Source organism: Bos indicus, chromosome 14, assembly GCF_029378745.1.
Source record: "Bos indicus isolate NIAB-ARS_2022 breed Sahiwal x Tharparkar chromosome 14, NIAB-ARS_B.indTharparkar_mat_pri_1.0, whole genome shotgun sequence".
In the NCBI taxonomy this organism is placed as follows: Eukaryota; Metazoa; Chordata; class Mammalia; order Artiodactyla; family Bovidae; genus Bos; species Bos indicus.
The window spans coordinates 37528824-37547762 of NC_091773.1; positions in this window are offsets into that span (position 1 = coordinate 37528824).

Below are 18939 nucleotides of genomic sequence, written 5' to 3' on the forward strand. Positions count from 1 at the left end.
GGCCTGTAGTTTTCTTTTTTTGTGTTGTCTTTGCCTGGTTTTGGTATCAGGGTGATGGTGGCCTTGTAGGATGAGTTTGGAAGTGTTCCTTCCTCTGCAATTTTTGGAAAGAGTTTTGGAAGGATAGGCATTAGCTATCTCAAAATGTTTGATAGAATTCTCCTGTGAAGCCATCTGGTCCTGGGCTTTTGTTTTTTGGGAGATTTTTGATCACAGCTTCAACTTCAGTGCTTGTAATTGGGCTGTTCATAATTTCTATTTCTTCCTGGTTCAGTCTTGGAAGATTGAACTTTTCTAAGAATCTGTCCATTTCTTCCAGGTTATTCATTATATTGCCACATAGTTGTTCATAACAGTCTCTTATAATCCTTTGTATTTCTGCATTGTATGTTGTAACCTCTCCTTTTTCATTTCTAATCTTGTTGATTTGATTCTTCTCTCTTTTTTCCCTGATGAGTCTGGCTAAAGCTTTGTCAATTTTGTTTATCTTCTCAAAGAACCAGCTTTTAGTTTTATTAACCTTTACTATTGTTTCTTTCATTTCTTTTTCATTTATTTCTGCTCAGATCTTTATGATTTCTTTCCTTCTGCTAATTTTGGTGGGTTTTTTTTTTTTTTTTTTGGTTTTCTTTTTCCAGTTGTTTTCAGTGTGAAGTTAGGTTGTCTGTTCAATGTTTTTCTTCTTTCTTGAGGTAGGATTGTATTGCTATAAACTTCCCTCTTAGAACTGCTTTTGCTGCATCCCATAGGTTTTGAGCAGTCGTGTTTTCATTGTCATTTGTTTCTAGAAATTTTTTGATTTCTTCAGTAACCTGTTGGCTGTTTAGAAACATATTGTTTTATCTTCATGTGTTTGTGTTTCTTACAGTTTTTTTTTTTTTTTTCTTGTATTGATATCTAGTCTCATAGCATTGTGGTCAGAGGAGATGCTATATATGACTTCAATTTTCTTAAATTTACTGAGATTTGATTTGTGACCCAAGATGTGGTCTATCCTGGAGAATGTTCCATGTGTACTTAAGAAGAAGGTGTATTCTGCATTTGGATGAAATGTCCTGAAGGTATCAATGAGATCCATCTCATCTAATGTATCATTTAATACTTGTGTTTCCTTAATGATTTTCTGTTTTGATGATCTGTCCATTGGTGTGAGTGGGGTGTTAAACTCTCCTACTATTATTGTGTGACTGTCAATGTCTCCTTTTATGTCTGTTAGTGTTTGTCTTATGTATAGAGGTGCTTCTATGTTGGGTGCATAGATATTTACAATTGTTACGTCTTCCTCTTGGATTGACCCCTTGATCATCATGTAGTGTCCTTCCTTATCTCTTGTAATCATCTTTATTTTAAGGTCTATTTTTTCTATATGAGGATTGCTACTTCAGCTTTCTTTTGCTTCCCATTTAGATGGAATATATTTCTCCATCCTCTCACTTTCAGTCTATATGTGTCTTTAGGTCTGAAGTGGGTTTCTTGTAGACAGCATATATATGGGTCTTGTTTTTGTATCCATTCAGCCAGTTTGTGTCTTTTGGTTGGAGCATTTAATCCATTTATATTTAAAGTAATTATTGATGTACATATTCCTATTGCCATTTTCTTAATTGTTTGGGATTGATTTTGTAGACATTTTTCCTTGTCTTGTATTTCTTGACTATATAAGTCCCTTTAATATTTGTTGTAAAGCTGGTTTGGTAGTACTGAATTCTCTTAACTTTTGCTTGTCTGAAAAGCTCTTTATTTCTCCATCAATTTTGAATAAGATCCTTGCTGGTTACAGTAATCTTGGTTGTAGATTTTTCCTATTCTGTACTTTAAATATATCCTGCCATTCCCTTCTGGCCTGCAGAATTTCTGCTAAAGATCAGCTGTTAAGCATATGGGGTTTCCTGTGTATGTTACTTGTTGCTTTTCCCTTGCTGCTTTCAATATTTTTTCTTTGTGTTTAGTCTTTGTTAGTTTGATTAGTATGTGTCTTGGCATGTTTCTCCTTGGGTTTATTCCATACAGGACTCTTTGTGCCTCTTGGACTTGATTGGCTATTTCCTTCTCCATGTTGGGGAAATTTTCAACTATAATCTCTTCAAAAAATTTCTCATACTGTTTCTTTTTCTCTTCTTCTTCTGAGACCTCTATAATTCGAATGTTGGTGAATTTGATATGGTCCCAGAGGTCTCTGAGACTGTCCTCAGTGCTTTTCATTCTTACTTTATTCTGCTCTTCAGAAGTTATTTCTACCATTTTATCTTCCAGCTCACTGATTTGTTCTTCTGCTTTAGATATTCTGCTATTGATTACTTTCAGAGTATTTTTTATTTCAGTAATTGTGTTGTTTGCCTCTGTATGTTTATTCTTTAATTCTTCTAGGTCTTTGTTAATTGATTCTTGCATTTTCTCCATTTTGTTTTCAAGGTTTTTGATCATCTTTACTATCATTATTCTGAATTCTTTTTCAGGTAGTTTGCCCATTTCCTCTTCATTTATTTGGACTTCTATGTTTCTAATTTGTTCTTTCATTTGTGTAGTATTTCTCTACCTTTTCATTATACCTTTTTTTTTTTTTTTAATTATTGTGTTTGCAATCTCCTTTTCCCAAGCTTCAAGGTTGAATTCTTTCTTCCTTTTGGTTTCTGCCCCTCTAAGTTTGGTCCAGTAGTTTGTGTAAGCTTCTTATAGGGTGAGATTTGTGCTGAGTTTTTGCTTGTTTGTTTTTCCTCTGATGTGCAAGACTGAGTGAGGTGGTAATCCTGTCTGCTGATGACTGGGTTTGTATTTTGGTTTTGTTGTTGTTTAAATGAGGCGTCCTGCACAGGATGCTACTGGTGGTCAGGTTACGCTGGGTCTTGTATTCAAGTTGTTTCCTTAATGTGAGTTCTATTTGATACTCCCTATCTAGTCAAGGCTATGGTTTTTCCAGTGGTCATGTATGGATGTGAGAGTTGAACTATAAAGAAAGCTGAGTCCTGAAGAATTGATGCTTTTGAACTCTGGTATTGGAGAAGACTCTTGAGAGTCCCTTGGACTGCAAGGAGAGCCAACCAGTCCATCCTAAAGAAAATCAGTCCTGGGTGTTCATTGGAAGGACTGATGTTGAAGCTGAAACTCCAATACTTTGGCCACCTGATGTGAAAAACTGACTCATTTGAAAAGACCCTGATGCTGGAAAAGATTGAGGGCAGGAGGAGAAGGGGACGACAGAGGATGAGATGGTTGGATGGCATCACCGACTCAGTGGACATGGGTTTGGGTGAATTCCGGGAGTTGGTGATGGACAGGGAGGCCTGGTGTGCTGTGGTTCATGGGGTCGCAAAGAGTTGGACATGACTGAGTGACTGAACTGCACTGAGGGTTAGTTCTTTGGTAGTCTAGGGTCTTGGAGTCAGTGCTCCCACTCCAAAGGCTCAGGGCTTGATCTCTGGTCAGGAATGAAGATTTCAGGAGTGGTTTGTTATGGCATTAAGTGAGATTAAAACAAATACCCAAAAACTAGAAACCAAAGATGAAACTCAGACAAATAGCAGTTACAAAATCAGGCAAATAATAATTAAAATAATGGAATATACACATATACATATACACCCATAAGCAAAGTCAAAACAGTCCAACTAAAATAAAATACAGTAGATTGAACTGGCAAACAAAGGAAATCAAAATTATATTTACCAGTTAAGAACAAAACTACCTAAAGCACAAACTGTAAAACAAAACTAAAGCAAGGTTCCAAGTGGAGGATAAAGCAATAACAAAAAAAAAAAACTAACAAATATGTTGAGAGGAAAGTAAAGAAAGAAAAGAAAGAAAGAATAGATATGCAACATTAAATAGAGGTAGATGAAGAAGATTTATATGCATTAAAGAATAACTGCAAGGGGGGAAAAACAGTAGGAAAGGCAAAAAAAGGAATAGATGTAGAAAAAATATGTTTAAAAAAATTAAATCTTAAAATTATAAAAAAGAGAAAAGAAGAAAAAAGGAAGAAGAAATAAAAAAAGGTGAACTTCGCAGAACTGCAAAATCTCAATGTAGAGGCAGAGGTTTACAACAATAAAAAGTGTGACTGAATATACACATATACAGCATTAGGAAAATCAAACCAGTCCAACAAAAATAAAGTAAAATAGACTGACCCAGCAAACGAAACCCAAAATTATATCCAGCAGTTAAGAACAAAACTAACTAGAGCACAAACTAGAAAACAAAACTAAAACAAGGTGCCAACTGGGGAATAAAGCAATGAAAATAAAACTAACAAATATGCTGAGAGGAGAGGAAAGAAAGAAATAGATATGCAAAGTTAAATAGAGGAAGATAAAGAAGATTTATGTACATTAAAGGTTACTGCAAGGGGAAAAGAACAGTAGGAAAGGCAAACAAAGGAAAAAATGTAGAAAAAAGAATAATAGGTTTAAAATTAAAATTAAAGAGTAAAGAAGAAAAAAAAAAAACAAAGGAAAACTCCACAGAACTGCAAAAACCCAACACAGAGGCAGAGGTTTATAACAACAATAAAAAGTGTAACTGAATATACACATATACACCCATAACAAAATCAAAACAGTCCAACAAAAATAAAGTACAATACATTGACCCTGAGAACAAACGAAACCAAAAATTATATATACCAGTTAAGAACAAAACAAACTAAAGCAGAAACTGGAAGATAAAACTAAATCAAGGTCCCAACTGGGGAATAAAGCAATGAAAATAAAACTAACAAATATGTTGAGAGGAAAGGAAAGAAAGATATACAAAGTTAAATAGAAGTAGATAAAGAAGATTTATATACATTAAAGACTAACTTCAAGGGGAAAAGAACAGTAGGAAAAGCAAACAAAGGAATAAATGTAGAAAAATAATGATAGGTTTAAAATTTTTAAACTAAGATTAAAAAAAAAGAGAAAAGAAAAAATAAAAAAAGGAAAACTCCAAAGACCTGCAAAAGCCCAATGTAGAGACAGAGGTTTATAACAATAAAAAATGTGACAGAAAAAAAGGAAGAAAAAAAGAAAAGGCTCAAAAGCTTAATTAGATTTCATAATGCCAATAAAACCAACAACTACAACAGCTGGGGGGGAAAAAGAAAAAGAAAAAAACATCCAAAAGAATCTACAGAACAAGTCAAAACATAAGAAAAATAAATGTTTCTCTTGAGTCACTGCTGTCAGAGTCCTTTCCCTCACTGGGAATCACAGTCCACTTCCCCTCCCTAGGATGCCCTCCAACACTGTGCTGATCTCTGGACCTGCTGTGGGACAGCTCAGATTCTAATCTGGTCCTACTCCTGTGTGTTCTTGCCTCCAGTGTCCACAGCTATCAGAACTTCTGCACTTTCTTTTGTAGGCACTCTCAATGTCCTTTTATGTATTCCATAGACACAGAGTCTGCTTAGTTTGATTGTGTGGATTTAATCTGCAGTTTGTACAGCTGGTGGGAAGGGTTTGAGTCGTCTTCCTTAGCCACACTGCCCCTGGGTTTCAATTGTGGTTTTATTTGCACCTCTGCATGTGGGCCTCCCACTGGGGATTGCTCCTGAGGGTGCCCTGGAGGACTTGGGTTTGCCCCTGTGAGGGCCAGGTGTGGAGGTGGTGCAGCTGCCTGGGTCGCAGGGGTTCTGGTAGCACCAGGGGAGTTGGCAGTACTCAGGGGAGTTGGCGGCTAGGGCAGCAGGAAAGACAGTGCTCTAGAAGGGTATGGTAACCACTATTGGCCAATATGCTCTAGTATTCTTGCCTGGAGAATCCCCTGACAGAGAAGCCTGGCTGGCCACAGTCCACACGGTCGCAAAGAGCTGGACACGACTGAAGTGACCTTGTGCACACAGACACAAGATTTTTTTTTTGCCTGTGGCAGCTGTGCCCCCATGAGAGTTGAGCATGAAAGTGGCATGGCTGCTTGCCTTGTGGGTACCCTGGTGGCACAAAGTGTGCAGGGACATGGACTGCCTCTGCCCTAGGAGTTACAGCCCTATCTTAGTCTTTTTTCAAGCCTCTTGTAGCTGGCGATCAAAAGACTTCTTTAGCCAGTCTTTCTCTGCAGCTCTGCCTGTTCAGGCACTTAGAGGGCTCCTTTGCCTGGGGTCCTTCTCTGTTGTTTGGCGTATCAGGCACATAGAGGGCCCCACTGGCTGGGGTCCTACTCTGTAGTTCAGTGTGTCAGGCACATTTGATGGGCCAGCCTCGCTATTGTTCAGATGCCAGATGCTGGCGTGTGGGGAAAGAGAGGCTATGGTGATGGCTCCGCCCTCTGTGCGTGACTCAGCAGTATCGCCTTGCTTCCATGGCTGCCCAGCTTTCCTCCACAGGCATTTCCCACCACGATCTCCTCCCTCACATCCCCTTGATCCGTCTCTCCACAGTCAACAGCAGCCCTCACCTTGGGATGGCTCCACAATCCCTAATCTCCAGCTCCCAGCCGCTGTGCCTTCCAGGGGACCAGCCTCCCTGTTCAGGGTATGCATGCTTGCAACAAGGACTGTCCGATTCTCATTCCATTTAGGCTGCCACAGATTAGCTGTTTCACTCTCAGCTTTAAATGTGTCTCCTCTGACTCAGACAGTTGCCCTGATGTGGGGATCGGACCCCTGCTTCAGTTCCCCCACCTGCTGAGGGTAGGTCCAGTCCTACTAACATTCTTATTTTCCCCCCTAGTTCCTTCATCCTACCAAGTTTTGCATGGTTCTGTATATTCTTTTCCACTGGTCAGGTGCTCCTGTCCGCTCTCAGCTGGTGTTCTGCATGTACTTCTGTGTCTGAAGGTGTATTCTTGATGTATCCATGGAGAGAGATGGACTCCATGTCCACCTACTCCTCCGCCATCTTGTTCTCAAGACACATCATATTTCCTATTGTCCTTTTTCACTTGCTTATTAAGCTGTCATGGCCCAAACACATATATATCCTTCCTCTACTGCTTTAGGGCGCTCCCCAGGTGGTACTGGTGGTAAAGAACTCACTTGCCAATGCAGGAGAGGTAAGAGCCTTGAGTTCAATCCCTAGGTCAGGAAGATCCCCAGGAGGAGGGCATGCAACCCACTCCAGTATTCTTGCCTGGAGAATCTCATGGACAGAGGAGCCTGGTGGGCTACAGTCCATGGGGTCACAAAGAGTTGAACACAACTCAGTGATTTAGCACAGACGCACATGGCTGCTTAGGAGGGACAGCAGCCTTGGTGATTCTGTCCCTGCCTGGCAGTTCTTTCTTATCTACTTATCTTATCTTGACTCTACCTCCTGCCTCCTTTCCCCATTATTTCATCCCCTGCCCCCCCACCCCCGCTCTTTTTTCTCTGCTCCTTTTTGCCTGATCACCATTTAACACATGTTCAAAAAGGCACTAGACTTGACCTCCGAAGAGCTAGACTGTGAATTCTAACTCAATTACCTCTTAGTTCTGTGACTTGCAGTTGGTCACTTAAATTTCTCTGAACCTTAGTTTCATCATCTGCCAAATGGGGATAAAAATGTCAGCATGTGTTGGCAGGTATGATCGTGGATGTGAAGGGGCTTGGTAAAGTATACAGTACCCACTGATGAGAGGCGAAGCCTGTTGTTCATTGTTCAGTTGCTAAGCCATGTCCGATTCTTTGTGACCTCATGGACTGTAGCATGCTAGGCTTCCCCATCCTTCAATATCTCCTAGAGTTTGCTCAAACTCATGTCTGTTGAGTCAGTGGTGCCTTTCAACCATCACATCCTCTATCATCCCCTTCTCTGCCTGCTCTCAATCATTCCCAGCATCAGGGTCTTTTCCAGTGAGTTGGCTCTTCACATCAGGTGGCAGGTATTGGAACTTCAGCTTCAGCATCAGCCTTTTTTTTTTTTTCAGCGGTGGGAAGGTTGAACTGGGTCTTCCTTGCTGCGCACAGGCTTTCTCTAGTTGCAGCGAATGAAGGTTACTCTTTCTCGTGGTGCATGAGCTTCTCATGGTGGTGTCTTCTCTTGTTGCACAGCACAGGCTCTAGGCACGAGTGCTTCAGTAGTTGTAGCACACGGACTCAGTAGTTGCGGCTCGAAGGCTCTAGAGCGTGGACTCAGAAGTTTGCCACATGGACTTCATTGCTCCATGGCACGTGGAATCTTCCCTGACCAGGGAGCAAACCCTGCATTGGCAGGCAGATTCCTATCCATTGCACCAGCAGGGAAGTCCAATGCCTAGCTTTTCTTCTGAATTACTCTGTTCTTTGTGCAGTGAACAGATGAGATGTTGGGTAGAGATGAGAAACGGGGTGTATGACAGTGACTAAGAAATACCCATACCAAGATTCCCAAATTTCATACCACTTTGTGAACATGGAAGAGACTAGACAAACTGCTCTGAACTGAACTTGCCATAGACAAGCATTCAAGGTTGAAATCTTGTCTCTCTCTGCCTTACTCAGTGTGCTTCTCCACATGGCATCCTCCCAGAACTGCCCTTATTGAGAATAACAAGGACAGCTGCCTGGGATTGAATATTTATATGTGCCACACAGGCACATGAGAGGCACTTATATTTCCTGTGTGATTTAATCTGTAACACAGCACTGTAAGGGACATAAAACAATTCCCATTTTATAGGAGAGGAAACAGGCTTAGTGAGGCTAGGTAATTTGTCAGAGTCACCCAGCTTCTGAAGAGTCAGAACTTTACCTTGAAAACTAACTCTATTGCATTACAGATTGAGTTCTTTAACTAGTGCACCTATTGTCCTTCCAAATCCATTCTCTTAATGACCCATACCAGTGAGGTTTTAAAATGAAAGTAACTCTAAACAAACTGATTCATTTTAAACTATGAAACCTGATAGGGAGGGTAGACTTTACATTGTGCTAAGAATATCTGATGCCCCTAAATAGATCTAATTGGTGAATTTTCAGACATTTAACAAAATGTTTAAAAATGTGGCAATTTTGTCCCCAAAGCATATATTGAATGCCAGGCATTGGGGATGCAAGATGATAGTCACCTTATTTACATCACTTGCAAACAGGGAAACAGATGAAAGAGGGGATTTTGAAAGAATATGGAAAAGGCTACTTCCTGGCTATGTTGGTGCTATAACTGAGGGGCACCTGAGCTTGCCTAGGAGCTGAAGATGACTGCCTGCAAGAGCTAAGGCCTGAGCAGAGCTGAACAGAAGAGGTGTGCCGGGCAGAGGGAACATGAACCATGTAAATGGTGTCTACAGTGGATGACAAGCACTTTGGTGTCACCCAGCAGAAATTGATGGAAGGAGGTGGGAGACAAGAGGCAGGCAAGATCTGGTCATGGAAGGCTTTGTTGGCTGGCGAGCCTGGACTTTATCTGAGAAACCATTTGGCAAATACAAGTTATCTTCAAGTGGATATGGTGAGGCCAGATTTGTATTTTGAAATGGCTGCTCTGGTGGCTGAACAGATTTGGTCAGGTAAGATCAGAAAAGAAGGCTATTTGTAAGGGATGAGAGCTTGGAGTAGAGCATGTAGGGAAAGGATATTAATTCCTTAAGATGTTTTGGAAGGGGAACAGACAGGACTGAGATTTGTGGCAGGTGTGGGACAAGGAAGGAGTTGCATCCCAGGTTTCTGATTTGAAAATAGGGGAGTTGGTAGAGACAGAAGAAATATATATATATATATATTTATATATATAATATATATAAATATATTTTGAGGATTTAGTTTCCCACAGGTCATCTGTCATGCCTTTTAAAAATGAAAATTGTAAAATCTACCTCAATCGAAATCACTAGGAAATCCTGAGAATAGAGAATCAGTTGAGGTTGAGGCCCTTTTTCTGTGTATCTCTGTGGTGAGCAATATGACCTCCAGTCAGGGAATTCTCTGGCTGTCAGCAGTTAGGACTGTGTGCTTCCATTCCAGGGTTCCCAGGTTTGATCCATGGTCAGGGAAGTAAGATCTCACATGCCAGCAGTGTGGCAAATGATAATAATTTTTGTTTTTATTTCCATTACTCTAGGAGGCATATCAAAAAGGATATTGCTATGATTTATGTCAGTGTTGTGCCTATCTGTTCCTCTAAGAGTTTTATAATATCCGGTCTTACATTTAGGTCTTTAATCCGTTTTGAGTTTATTTTTGTGTATGGTGTTAAAAAATGTTCTATGTTCATTTTTTTTAATGTGCAGCTGTCCAGTTTTCCCAGTACCATTTATTGAAAAGACTCTCTTTTCTCCATTGCTTAGTCTTGCCTCCTTTGTCATCGATTAATTGACCGTGGCGTCCCAGGTGGCGCTAGTGGTAAAGAGCCCACCTGCCAATGTAGGAGACTTAAAGAGACTCAGGTTTGATCTCTGGGTTGGGAAGATCCCCTGGAGGAGGGCATGGCAACCCACTCCAGTATTCTTGCCTGGAGAATCCCATGGACAGAGAAGCCTGGTGGGCTACCATCCATGAGATTGCAAAAGAGTCAGACACGACTGAAGTGACTTACCAAGTGCACAGGTGCATGGGTGAGAATAACTAAATAAATGCAATACAACTACACCTCCAGGAGGGTGGCTAAAATAAAAATGTCAGTACTGAGTGTTGGTTGGTAAGAATGTAGAGTAACCAGAATTTTCATACAGTGCTGGGTGAAAGCATAAATTGGGACAACTTAGGAAACCGTTAACCAAAAACATGCAAAATCAAACATCTGCATTCTCTACGAATCTGCAACTTTACTTCTGTGTTTTACACAAAATGTGTATATATGAGCCCTAAAAGCCATGTACAAAAATTTCATAGCAGTATTGTTTGTAACAGCCCCAAATTGGAGACAACTTAAATGTCCATCAACAGTGGAATGAATAAATAAACTTATACTGTGCTGTATGTCAATTATATCTTAACAAAACTGGGAAAAATCAGCAATAACCCTTCCTTTCCTGAAGAGGAGCAACTACCTAGCCAAGTATTGAGTTAAAAAAAATCTAAGATCTCTAAACGATATCAGTTTCTTGTCTAGTACTCTTGTGACCCCATCAAGGACTAATTATAAAGTTAAACCTCTGTAAGGCCTTAATTGTGGGCTTCCCTCATGAGTCAGACAGTAAAGAATCCCCCTGCCAGTGCAGGAGATGTAGGTTTGATCCCTGGTTGGGAAGATCCCCTGGAGAAGGAAATGGCAACCCACTGCAGTACTCTTGCCTGGAAAATCCCCTGGACAGAGGAGCGCAGCAGGCTACAGTCCACGGGGTCAAAAATAGTCAAACACGACTGAGCAACTAACACTTAGGTGGAAAAAGGAGATGGTAGGGGGTAAAAACGGAGAAGGAAATGGCAACCCACTCCAGTACTCTTGCCTGGAAACTCCCACGGACGGAGGACCCTGGTAGGCTGCAGTCCATGGGGTCGCTAAGAGTCAGACACGACTGAGCGACTTCACTTTCACTTTTCACTTTCATGCATTGGAGAAGGAAATGGCAACCCACTCCAGTGTTCTTGCCTGTTTGGCAATCCCAGTGATGGCGGAGCCTGGTGGGCTGCCGTCTATGGCGTCGCACAGAGTTGGACATGACTGAAGCGACTTAGCAGCAGCAGCAGCAGGGGGAAAAAAAGAAGGGAATTAGTTAACACATGTGATAGAGACAGAGTAAAGGGACATAGTAGATGATTAACTGGTGAATCCCACTAGGAGACTGTGAGTAGAAAAAAAGATGAGAGACCCCTGTAAGCTAATGATTACTCAAGAAAGCAGGTTTGCTTCACCACAAAACCAAGCAGGCTTGCTTAAGTTAACAAAACCATGCAACGGAAGCAGGAGACATGCTCCCAAATAATGAAACGATGATGGCATGAGCCCCACATCCTGTGCGGTGAGCTCAGTAAGCTAATGGTCCCTAGGACACACTCTCTGCACACATTAAAAAAATTATAATTTGTGGACCTAGCTTGATGGAAATGGCAACCCACTCCAGTGTTCTTGCCTGGAGAATCCCAGGGATGGCGGAGCCTGGTGGGCTGCCGTCTATGGGGTCGCACAGAGTCGGACACGACTAAAGTGACTTAGCAGCAGCAGCAGCAGCTTAATGATGTAGGGACAAGAAAACTTTCCTGCCCAACCTGCTCGAAAAAGACAGAGAAGTTCTTCTTTCTCACTTTTCCTTTGATTATAAAACTGTAGCCCAGTAAGTTCTTAGGGCGCAGCAACCCCATTGCCTGCCTGCTTGTAAACCTCACAAGTGTCCTATTAATCACTTCTTATCTCTCACTTTGCCTTTGGCTGAATTCTTTTTTGCTCTGAGATATAAAGGACTCTGGTGCTGGAGGTCTTTGGAAATCCCTTAATGAGACCCAAATGGTTTCACATATAAACATACGCAGGACATAGCAGAGAAGAATATAAAGGAGAGTTTGTAATTGTCATTTCTACATAAGTAGAGTAAATGAGTAGTAAGTAGGCTGTAGTAGTAGTAGGAGAAGGCAATGGCACCCCACTCCAGTACTTTTGCCTAGAAAATCCCATGGACGGAGGAGCCTGGTAGGCTGAAGTCCATGGGGCTGCTAAGAGTTGGACACGACTGAGCGCCTTCACTTGCACTTTTCACTTTCATGCATTGGAGAAGGAAATGGCAACCCACTCCAGTGTTCTTGCCTGGAGAATCCCAGGGATGGGGAAGCCTGGTGGGCTGCCGTCTATGGGGTCGCACAGAGTTGGACACGATTGAAGTGACTTAGCAGCAGCAGCAGCAGCAGTAGTAGTAGAATGAGTAGTAAGGCTGAGGGCTTCCCTGGTGGCTCAACTGGTAAAGAATTTGCCTGCGATGCAGGAGACCTGGGTTGGGAAGATCTCCTGGAGAAGAGAACAGCTACCCACGCCAGTATTCTGGCCTGGAGAATTCCATACACTGTATAGTCCATGGGGTTGCAAAGAGTTGGACATGACTGAGCAACCTTCACAGTAAGGCTGAAGCAGATTTTCATGATCTCCCTCTTCCATTACCATGTTTCCTTTGCCTTCAGGCAGCAGACCTTCTGGCTGGAGTTTTACCCAGAGGGGTGACTTGAACTTTTATTTCTGAAGGATCTGAGCTCCAAGCGGTCTTGTCTTCAAGGAACTGGCAGTAATCTTCTGATAACTTCGATGCTGAATTCTAGGAGTCCTCAGGGATCCATTTGTAGTCTTAGTCTGAAACAATGACAGGTGAGATGAGAATTACCTGTCCCCAGAGGGTATCTTCAGGTATAGCGGAGACCCTGCTTCTTTCCAAAAGATGGTGGCAGATTGATTTAACTGTCCAGGAGGATCATAAGGGTTTCAAAATGACCCCCTGCTCATTTTCTTAAGGTACCACCTTATCTCAATCAGTATCCTAAATTTTACATGGTACTGAGATAAGTTCAGTTCAGCTAAGTCGTGTCTGACTCTTTGTGACCCCATGGACTACAGCATGCCAGGCTTCCCTGTCCTTTACTATCTCACAAAGATTGATCAAACTAATGTTCATTGAGTCAGTGATGCCCTCTAACCATCTCATTCTCTGCCACCTTCTTCTCCTTTTGCCTTCAATCTTTCCCAGTATCAGGATACTTTCCAGTGAGTCGGCTTTTTGCATCAGGTGGCCAAAGTACTAACTAAACTACATGTAACTTAGCAACTTATTGGACCAATCTTAAGTTTGGTTTTACAATGATCGGAAAGCTATCTGGGGTTAAAGAACAGAATACTAGATATTTCCCAGGATCCTGCTGTGCCCTGAAATGAAATCTGAGGCATTTGAGGTTATATTCTTTCTTTAAGCTATCCGGTATCATTAAAAGCAGCCATTCCACTTCTCAGGCTATATAAATTCACACCACTGATTTTCAATGTTTGGGTAATTCCCTGGGGGTCCAGTGGTTAGGGCTTTGAGTTTCCACTGCACGGAGCATGGGTGTGATCTCTGGTCAGGAAACTGAGATCCCGCATGCCACTTGGCCAACAAATAAAAAAATAAAAAATAAAAACCCATTGTCTTCTATTCTGTTCTTTGATCGGTGCATTGAATGCTCACAAATCCCTGTTCTCAATAGATAAGAAGTAACTCAAATAGCTATTTAACCCTCCCGAGCTCTTGGCTTTCAGATTCTCATTTATGAATATTGTGGAATTGTTCCCACTTTTGGCTCTACCTGAGCAAGATAATCAAAATTAGATCCCCCATTTTCTGGAGGATTTGTTGCCTGCAACCTACCGTCAATATCAATTTCTGTAAGAGTTGTAGTTCTCAACTGAAAGCCTAAGTAGAAAAGGCAATTATTGGAAGGACATGGAGGGTTCCTTGGTCATGTTCCTATGCCCAGGCAGGCAGGAGGCAGGAAAGAAGTCACTTTTTCGATTTCTGTAGCAGTATGTGGGGGCGCCACTTTCACCTGGATGTAGATAATGGATGTTTCCTAAACCCAGGGTGGGGATTTCTATGCTGTATAGCCAAAACAAAACAAAACATTCCACAATGCCCACTACATTTTCTACTTCTCTCTTTTAGATTTCAGAATTTTTCAGTTCACACTTCTGGAATTTTTCTATGAGATTCTATATTGCCTGCAGATATTTTTTCCTACTCTTTTCCAGTATTTATGCCTATTTTCTTCAATTTAAGTCTGAATTTGGCAATAAGGAGTTCATGATCTGAGCCACAGTCAGCTCCCAGTCTTGTTTTTGCTGACTGTATAGAGCTTCTCCATCTTTGGCTGCAAAGAATATAATCAATCTGATTTTGGTGTTGACCATCTGGTGACGTCCATGTGTAGTCTTCTCTTGTGTTGTTGGAAGGGGGTGTTTGCTATGACCAGTGCGTTCTCTTGGCAAAACTCTATTAGCCTTTGCCCTGCTTCATTCTGTACTCCAAGGCCAAATTTGCCTGTTACTCCAGGTATCTCTTGACTTCATACTTTTGCATTCCAGTCCCCTATAATGAAAAGGACTCGTGAACTTCCAAATATTCAAGCTGGATTTAAAAAAAAGGCAGATGAACCAGAGATCAAATTGCCAACATCCGCTGGATCATAGAAAAAGTAAGAGAGTTCCAGAAAAACATCTACTTCTGCTTTCTTGACTACGCCAAAGCCTTTGACTATGTGGATCACAATAAACTGTGGAAAATTCTTCAAGAGATGGGAATACCAGACCAACTGACCTGCCTCTTGACAAATCTGTATGTAGATCAAGAAGCAAGTTAGAACTGGACATGGAACAACAGATTGGTTTCAAATTGGGAAAGGAGTATGTCAAGGCTATATATTGTCACCTTGCTTATTTAACTTACATGCAGAGTACATCATGTGAAATGCTGGGCTGGAAGAAGCACAAGCTGGAATTAAGATTGCCGGGAGAAATATCAATAACCTCAGATATGCAGATGACACCACTCATATGGCAGAAAGCGAAGAGGAACTAAAGAACCTCTTGATGAAAGTGAAAGAGGAGAGTGAAAAAGTTGTCTTAAAGCTCAACATTCAGAAAACTAAGATCATGGCATCCGGTCCCATCACTTCATGGCAAATAGATGGGGAAACAATGGAAACAGTAAGAGACTTTATTTCTGGGGGCTCCAAAATCACTGCAGATGGTGACTGCAGCCTTGAAATTAAAAGATGCTTGCTCCTTGGAAGAAAAGCTATAACCAACCTAGACAGCATATTAAAATGCAGAGACATTACTTTGCCAACAAAGGTCCATCTAGTCAAAGCTAGGGTTTTTCCAGTAGTCATGTATGGATGTGAGAGTTGGACCATAAAGAAAGCTGAGCGCTTAAGAACTGATGCTTTTGAAATGTGGTGTTGGAGAACACTCTTGAGAATCCTTTGGACTGCAAGTAGATCAAACCAGTTAGTCCTAAAGGAAATCAGTCCTGGGTGTTCATTGGAAGGATTGATGCTGAAGCTGAAGTTGCAATACTTTGGCCACCTGATGCGAAGAACTGACTCATTGGAAAAAGACCCTGGTGCTAGAAAAGATTGAAGGTGGGAGGAGGAGGGGACGACAGAGGATGAGACGGTTGGATGGCATCACCAACTCAATGGACGTGAGTTTGAGTAAGCTCTGGGAGTTGGTGATGGGACAGGGAAGCCTGGTATGCTGTAGTCCATGGAGTCACAAGAGTCGGAAACGAATGAGTGACTGAACTGAACTGATTTATACCTAACTTAAAAAAAAAAACTAAAAAAACATTGTCCAGATATTTCCAAGAAATGCTAGAGTGTACTGATAGCAAGTATTCCTATGTGTTTTATTTTGATGTATAATTGACATGTAACATTACTTTCAGGTGTAAAGCATAATGATTCAATATTTGTATATGTTGCAATATCATCTCTACATTAAATCTAGTTACTGTCTCTCACCATACACAGAAAAATTTTTTTCATTTGAGGAGAACTTTTAAGATGAACTCTCTTAGCAATATAATATTACTAACTACATACATGCTGTACATTACATTCCCATGACATTTTATAATGGGAAGTTTTTATCTCTTGACCCCTCCACCCATTTTGCTCACTCCCCACCCCTTACCTCTACCAACTACCAATGTGCTCTCTGTAAGCTTGGGTTTTGTTTTTACATATAAGTGAGATCATTTAAAAAATATCTTCATGACCCAAATAATCACAATGGTGTGATCACTCATCTAGAGCCAGACATCCTGGAATGTGAAGTCAAGTGGGCCTTTGAAAGCATCACTACGAACAAAACTAGTGGAGGTGATGGAATTCCAGTTGAGCTATTTCAAATCCTGAAAGGTGATGCTGTGAAAGTGTTGCACTCAATATGCCAGCAAATTTGGAAAACTCAGCAGTGGCCACAGGACTGGAAAAAGTCAGTTTTCATTCCAATCCCAAAGAAAGGCAATGCCAAAGATTGCTCAAACTACCACACAATTGCACTCATCTCACACGCTAGTGAAGTAATGCTCAAAATTCTCCAAGCCAGGCTTCAGCAATACCTGAACCGTGAACTTCCAGATGTTCAAGCTGGTTTTAGAAAAGGCAGAGGAACCAAAGACCAAATTGCCAACATCTGCTGGATCATGGAAAAAGCAAGAAAGTTCCAGAAAAACATCTATTTCTGCTTTATTGACTATGCCAAAGCCTTTGACTCTGTGGATCACAATAAACTGTGGAAAATTCTGAAAGAGATGGGAATACCAGACCACCTGATCTGCCTCTTGAGAAATCTGTATGCAGGTCAGGAGGCAACAGTTAGAACTGGACATGTAACAACACACTGGTTTCAAACAGGAAAAGGAGTACGTCAAGGCTGTATATTGTCACCCTGTTTATTTAACTTCTATGCAGAGTACATCATGAGAAACACCGGGCTGGAAGAAGCACAAGCTGGAATCAAGATTGCCGGGAGAAATATCAATAACCTCAGATATGCAGATGACACCACCCTTATGGCAGAAAGTGAAGAGGAACTAAAAAGCCTCTTGATGAAGGTGAAAGAGGAGAGTGAAAAAATTGGCTTAACACTCAACATTCAGAAAACGAAGATCATGGCATCTGGTCCCATCACTTCATGGGAAATAGATAGGGAAACAGTGGGAACAGTGTCAGACTTTTATTTTTCTGGGCTCCAAAATCACTGCAGATGGTGACTGCAGCCATAAAATTAAAAGACGCTTTCTCTTTGGAAGAAAAGTTATGACCAACCTAGATAGCATATTGAAAAGCAGAGACATTACTTTGCCAACAAAAGTCCGTCTAGTCAAGGCTATGGTTTTTCCAGTGGTCATGTATGGATGTGAGTTGGACTGTGAAGAAAGCTGAGCACCGAAGAATTGATGCTTTTGAACTGTGGTGTTGGAGAAGACTCTTGAGAGTCCCTTGGACTGCAAGGAGATCCAACCAGTCCATTCTGAAGGAGATCAGCCCTAGGATTTCTTTGGAAGGAATGATGCAGAAGCTGAAACTCCAGTACTTTGGCCACCTCATGCGAAGAGTTGACTCATTGGAAAAGACTCTGATGCTGGGAGGGATTGGGGGCAGGAGAAGGGGACGACAGACGATGAGATGGCTGGATGGCATCACTGACTCGATGGATGTGAATCTAAGTGAACTCTGGGGGTTGGTGATGGACAGGGAGGCCTGGCGTGCTGCAATTCATGGGGTTGCAAAGAGTCGGACACAACTGAGCGACTGAACTGAATGAACTGAGATCAGTTTTTTGTCTTTGCCTTATGTCATTTAGCATAATGCGCTAGATCTATCCATAATGTTGCAAATGGCAAGATTTTCTTCTTTTTAAAAGCTGAATAATATTCCATTGTATTTATATACCACAGTTTCTTTATCCATTCCTTTAGTGGACACAGGTTTTCATATCTTGGCTATTATAAATAATGCCTCAGTGAACATGGGGGTGTATGTACCTTTTTGAGTTACTGTTTTTTGGATGAATACTCAGGAGTGGAAATGCCAGATCATACAGTAGTTGTATTTTTAGTTTTTTTGAGGAACCTCCAAGTCTTCCCTAGTGGCTGTACAATTTAAATTCCCACCAAGAGTGCATGAGGAGTCTCTTTTTTCCACATCCTCAGCCACACTTGTTCATTGGTCCTCATTTTTAATGAGTCTCTGATCAATGTTTTTTGTGATAACTTTAGCTTGAGGTTGTTTTAAAATAATAAACGAGGGACTCACCCAGCGGTCCAGTGGTTAAGGCCCTGTGCTCCCAAAGCAGGGGGCATGGGTTCGATCCTGGTAGGGGAACCAAGATCCTGCTTGCTGTGCAATGCAGCTGAAAAATAAAACAAAAAATGAAAGTCTATTCCTAGTGTATTAGTTTAGAATCAGGCATGGACATGATGCTTCACCAAATTATTTTTAAACCTCTTTTGAAATGCTCCTACATTTTTCCTTCAGTAAATGTGTATAAATGAATTTTCTTACCTTAAACCATCTTTGCTTTCTTAAACAATTACAGTGGAATATTCTCTGATGACAGTCCAGATTTGATTTGCTAGTATTTTATTCAGGATTGTTGTCTCTATATA